Source organism: Xenia sp. Carnegie-2017, unplaced genomic scaffold, assembly GCF_021976095.1.
Source record: "Xenia sp. Carnegie-2017 unplaced genomic scaffold, XeniaSp_v1 HiC_scaffold_44, whole genome shotgun sequence".
NCBI lineage: Eukaryota > Metazoa > Cnidaria > Anthozoa > Malacalcyonacea > Xeniidae > Xenia > Xenia sp. Carnegie-2017.
In genome coordinates this window covers 46,960-52,959 of record NW_025813509.1, presented here as the reverse complement: position 1 = coordinate 52,959, position 6,000 = coordinate 46,960, and positions in this window count along the sequence as shown.

Below are 6,000 nucleotides of genomic sequence, written 5' to 3'. Positions count from 1 at the left end.
AATTCTCTCGCGGAGTAAAAATTGATTGAAATACACACGCGTATCTGGGTGTAAAATTGGGCTTCAAAAAACTACTACGATTTTCTATTACACGTAGCGTTCCATGTATTTTAGTTCAATGGAGTGGATACACAATTGAAATGGATGAGTGAATGAGGAATGAAGGTGGATAGACATGAACACATAAAATGAATATTATTCTATGTGTAACTGGATAGTCGTGTATGTAAGTTGACATTTTGCGATAGAATGCGTGTTTTTGGCAATCATAGACAATAAGACCACTAAAACGACATATAAACTACGTGTTTTGCACCGTGGTCGATTACTAGAGAATAATGGACCGATAAATATGTTTCTGAGCCAATCAAAGCGCGCCATTTAGCCGGAAGTGAAGCTTGTTATAGAATAAGAGCACAATAATGACAGTTTTCTAACCTCCTGCCAATCTATCTGTCTGTCTGGTAGTTTCATGTTGTCGAAAATTCGAAACACGACTTTAAAGACATCACGCCATCAATGTTGGAGAAACGTGTTCCCGTATGTTTTCATGATTTCAAACATCACGGTTAGGCCTCTAGTTGATGGATGGAAAAGAGTTCACAATCAAATTATACAATATATTAATCAATACAGTACGTACAACTTAATATTTCCACCATACCTAGCCCTGACATCTAGTTTACATCGGTTGAATATACACGAAAGCTCAAAAAGGACTGGAAACCAGCCTTTCACCCAGATTCTGTCCTGCTCTGATATCCCAGCATCCTCTACTTCGTAGTCTTTAAACATCAGTTTATAAAAGAAAAGAAAACAGACGCCATTAGAAAATGCTACACGAAAAAGCGATTGAAATAAATTATTTGGGTTTGATTTGATCCAAAGTGGTTAGCTTTGATGTGATTTTGCAAAATTTTAAATCATTTTAAAGGTGAAAAGAAAGTAGATTTGCAATCGTCGTACCACAGGATTTTCGGAAACAAATTTTGCGCGATTTCGTATCAGTCTTATTGCTTCCATACTCGTGTCCGGGAAACTTCGCATGCGAAGTCCTAAAGACACTTGACGGCATCTTGGAAAGAGTCGATGGTCGCGGAGAAATATTTCTCAAAAATCGTGGCTGAAAGAGAAAATGGGGGATGTGAAATTTATACACTGATAATCTTGTGGGATAAATGAATGTGTCAAAGCTTTGATTTACAAGTGCCGTTGAAAGAGTAAAGAAACAGGGCTAGAAAAGTTTAAAAATTCTGCCTTTTGACTCGTAATTTGCATCAACGAAAAAATGTTTCATACATTTATTTCATTTCTCCAATAACTCTCGTTGTAACCATTGCAACCATTTTTATTTTAAAATTTTAAAATTTGCACCGATACAAGAACCTTACCCAAGAGCGCAACAGACAGGTCGGCGGTAAGATTAGAAGAAAAACCTCCTTCCTTAAACTACAAACCTGTTGTTTGAAAAGCGAGTTCCACGATTCCTTCATCATGATCGGACGCAGCCAAATGAAAAACGGAGAAAACATTTTTCCAACCAGATTTGATGTTTGCGGCTTGCGAATGCTCCATTTGTGTGACACATCGTACGACCATATCACGAATTGTGGAAGAACTAAAATGTGAAAAATCCAGTTGTTGATTTAAGCAAATCGTAGACTGAAAATTGCAGTGCTTGTTGCCAAGTTCATAAAGATATCGAAGAAAGAATTTTAATCAAATCCTTCGAATTATAACAGACAAAACAGAGCGATTGGTTGAAAGACGTCCTTTGTAAAATTCTTCGTAAAATTTCAACTTGGAAAAGAATCTACAAAGTCTGCCACAAATTTTGTTTATTTGAAAGAAAGATTTTCAAGCTGCCAGAAACTTTACATTTTCTGAATGAATTGACTCCTGCATAAACTTACCTGTTTTTCTTTGTTTTTCTTTGGAATTTGACAATTCCCCCTTTTCCAAGAACTTTATGGCTAATTATCGCAAAGAGTCGACACAGAAGAGCGCAACTTCTTCATTAAGGTTTACAACCACACTAAAATGGCACATAAATTATCTAAAATGGAGAAGTACTATAGTTGGTAGAACATTGAAGATGAAGGCATTGATTATCTTGTTTTTATACTTGAGATATGAAAGAAACAAGAACTGTGTTTTAAAATATCATCATAGTCCACAGTTGATCTTGTAGTTTAGTTGGTAGAACATTGAAGACAATGATTATCTTGTTACTATATCTGAGTACATCACAACAACGTGATGTTATTATCTATGATGTTAAGATATGAAAGAAACTAGAACTGTGTTTTAAAATATCATCATAGTTCACAGTTGATCTGATAGTTTAGTTCATAGAGCATTGAAGACAACGATTATCTTGTTACTATACCTGAGTACATCATAACAACGTGATGTTATTATCCATAATATCAAGATACAATCTTAGTCGTTAATAATCGCTAACCCTGTTAAAATGATCTCCCAATACAGCCCATATTCGTGACCATTGTAGCCGAATACGACCCATATTGTATTAAGCAATCTCTACGATCTTCTGCAGACGAAACATACGTATCATTGTTGGATTGGAAAGCTCAACTTCCGAGACTTGACGTAAACCTTCCACGAAATCGACTTAGGAGAAAAATGAAAACATTTTGAGATTTGGATACAGAAGATAACGATACTTAGGATTTGAGATCTGGGGATTTGGATACTTGGGATTTGAGAACTGGGGATTTGGATACATGGGATTTGAGAACTGGGGATTTAATATTTGGGTACTAGAAATTTGGGTACTTGTGATAAAGGATTGTCAGTGAATTATGGTCAAGTTAGATGTATAAAAATCTTATGTAAGATGCAGTTTAATGTATACATGCAAGCCTACCAAAAGCATCACCATCCAGTTTCACTGATCCCGTGAAAACTCTAAACGTAATAAAACAAAATGAAGGAGTTGAGATGACGATATTCTGCTGAGAAAACATAACGTATGGACAGTGCACGAGTTCTTCAAAATTTTATTTTCATGTTTATGTTCAAGGTTCTCTGGTTCACTTGAGCCTGAAGATGACTACCGCTAAGGATGTCAAAACGTCAGTCAACAATAACAATAACAGTCCTTCTCAGGACTCTGCTAACATGGACAATGAACATGTCTACATAGAGAATCGTCCATCGACATTTTTTGCTGTTACAAGCCCCACTCTAGCTTAAAGACATTTTTAAAGATTCCTGGGAGGGGAAGGCAGGGGGAAGCCAGAACGCTGAAAGGGAAGGGTGAATATTCATAAATTTAGTTTTTCTTGACTGATTTGGTTTAAAAGCTATTTTAATTTGAAAAGAAATTATTTGGTAACAGCGGAATATATGACCATATATATGAATATTCACCTCTCACCATGCATTAACGTTCTAGCTTCGCCCCTTGGGTGAGAGATAGGTCACAAAACACAATCCACATAGCTATCATTAAAGTAAACGTTACCTGACAACTGCAACGACAACACTTTGTGCAGCGGTCTCCCCAATGGCTTCCTGTGAGCCAGCCCCTTTTTTCGAGTCAGCGGCAACAGGCATCCGACCTACATAGAAATACAAGCAAAGAAAAGCACCCAACGTTAGTATTTGACATTTTTCTATGAGCGTCACAACAATGTTATAAGCAACCTGAGGTTATATCATAAGATATATTGTTGTTTGCGGTGAATGCTGTGGGTGAATTAGTAACACCGCTGGACGCCGTTTGAAGGTATCGCGTTTTCACACCAGTACCGATAAGTTGAGCCAATTCAAGTTGGGAAATGCATTTCAGTATCTAGAATAATAACAATGACTTTAGGGAAACGTAAAAAGATTAGCTGAGCGGAACGAGCATTTGAGCAACGAAAACGAGTGTCCAACAAGACGAACATAAACGTCTTTCTTGAGAAAAATATTCCTGGTTCATTTTCTTATAAATAATCATAACAGATGTACATTTGTGATACGATTCTCTGATGAAGGGTATGAAAAACGGTCAACAAAGCACTTGGAAAAATGAAAGGTAAAGACTGTAGCAATATCGTGAAGTTATCACTACAGACAAGATCTAGACTTTTTCTTTTGATGAAAAAAACAAACGATCATATTTTCAGTCGTAGACACCAACCATAATATATAGCAAGATGATTCTCTCTACCTCGAGCCAAGACTTCCCGATGTAATTGCCATCCGTTTGAGCGATGGTAAGAAGTGTCTTGATCGTCTCGATGTTCTTCGTTTTCATTTCATGAATATGCGTGCCACTGGTCGCAGTAAGTAAAGTGAACCTGGATAGCGCTTGTACGAAAACATCTCTTTCCAACTACAATGTGAAAAGAGTTTTTAGGAGTATCGAAAAATGAACTTAATGGTAAAGAATCTCCATTCATATTTCCTAACATCATTATAACTAACTGTCATCATTGAAAAACTTTTAAGAAAAGATTATTTCACATTCACATGCATCCTGATATATCCATATATGTACACAAACAGACAATTAATTCAAAGGTAAACAAACATCTGTTTTTATTGTATACATATGAGTATCATCTTAACCTAGAACATATAACACGCAAAGAACACGACGTGTATGTAACTACGTAAATGTATTCATAAATTTCAACAATTCAACATTCAACATATTTTTGAATATATATTTATGTCCGGGAAAGGGTCACCAGGGGATGAAAAGGTGTGCAGAGACATTAATGTCGTTATTTCATACCCAAATATATTAAAATGAACAGAATGTTGTGCGTTTATCAACTTACAGGCATGCTGAATATGCAAGATATTCGTATTGCACAGCGGATTCCATCAAGACAAAATAAAGCAACTGAAGGATCGTCGTTGTCTTGTAGATTAACGCTGAACGCGGCAAGAAACGGACTCCATGCAACTTTAAACACACAAAACAAAATGGTCAACAATGGGGATTGGGGCCGGTTGTAAGAGGCAGATTTAGCTTAAGTGGTGGATTATCTCAACAGAAAATCCATTCAAATCATTCATTGTTCAGTTAAAATATTAGATTATCAAACAGATTTACTCTTAGTCATCGCAAACATTCATTACATAAAATATAATTCTTTTCTTTAGCAAGATTAAGATGAATGTCATCATGTTTTGAAATCTACGCCCGACGTACTTGGCTCTGTCCGTATAAGTTGACATCACAATAAACACTTCGTAAACACCACAAATATTATCCTCCAGAGTCCACCCCCCCCAGTACCTTGAACATTGTCTTCACTTAACCAATCTGTGTCGACGTGACAAAATCCGTCTGAATATGACTCCCGTCTACTAAATCCTTCTACTATAGCCTCACAACCACTTGTGGAAAGAGCTACGTCAAGGGCAATGCACATTTCTTGGCCAATTGACTTTATTATATCTTCATTTGTGTACATGCTGGTGAACACAATTTCTTCGTTGATCCTTGCTTTCACTGCCTTTCCCGAAGAAAATTTCAGAGTAAACCACAAATCTAGTGCAGGATCCTCAATGCATTTAAGGGAAATTAGCTGCTCCTTTTCAAATTCTGTCACTGGTTGGTCCTTTTCATCGATGAACATATACGAACGACAATTACCAAGACCTTCTCAGACCATTCTCATCACAGTTTCTTTAAATTGCTCCAAGACACTATCACTGTTATGCGGCAACAGTTTCAGTAATGATTGGTCGTCTAGTAGCTGCATGACATGAGGCAATTGGCAAACATACCTAAAACATGAAGATGTAGAAAGATTAGGTAAGATCGTGGCCAGAGATTTGCCAGGCGGAAAGCGAATTTTCAATATGCAAACGGCAAGTTTTCCACCTCCGTGTATCGTAAACCCACTTTCACTGGTCTCTTCACCAATTTCCATAGTTTCATTCCCATTCAATACAAACACTCCTTGATCTCCTCTTTACTTCACAGAATTATCAACCTCTGCTCCAGCTATGAACACTTTCATACCGAAC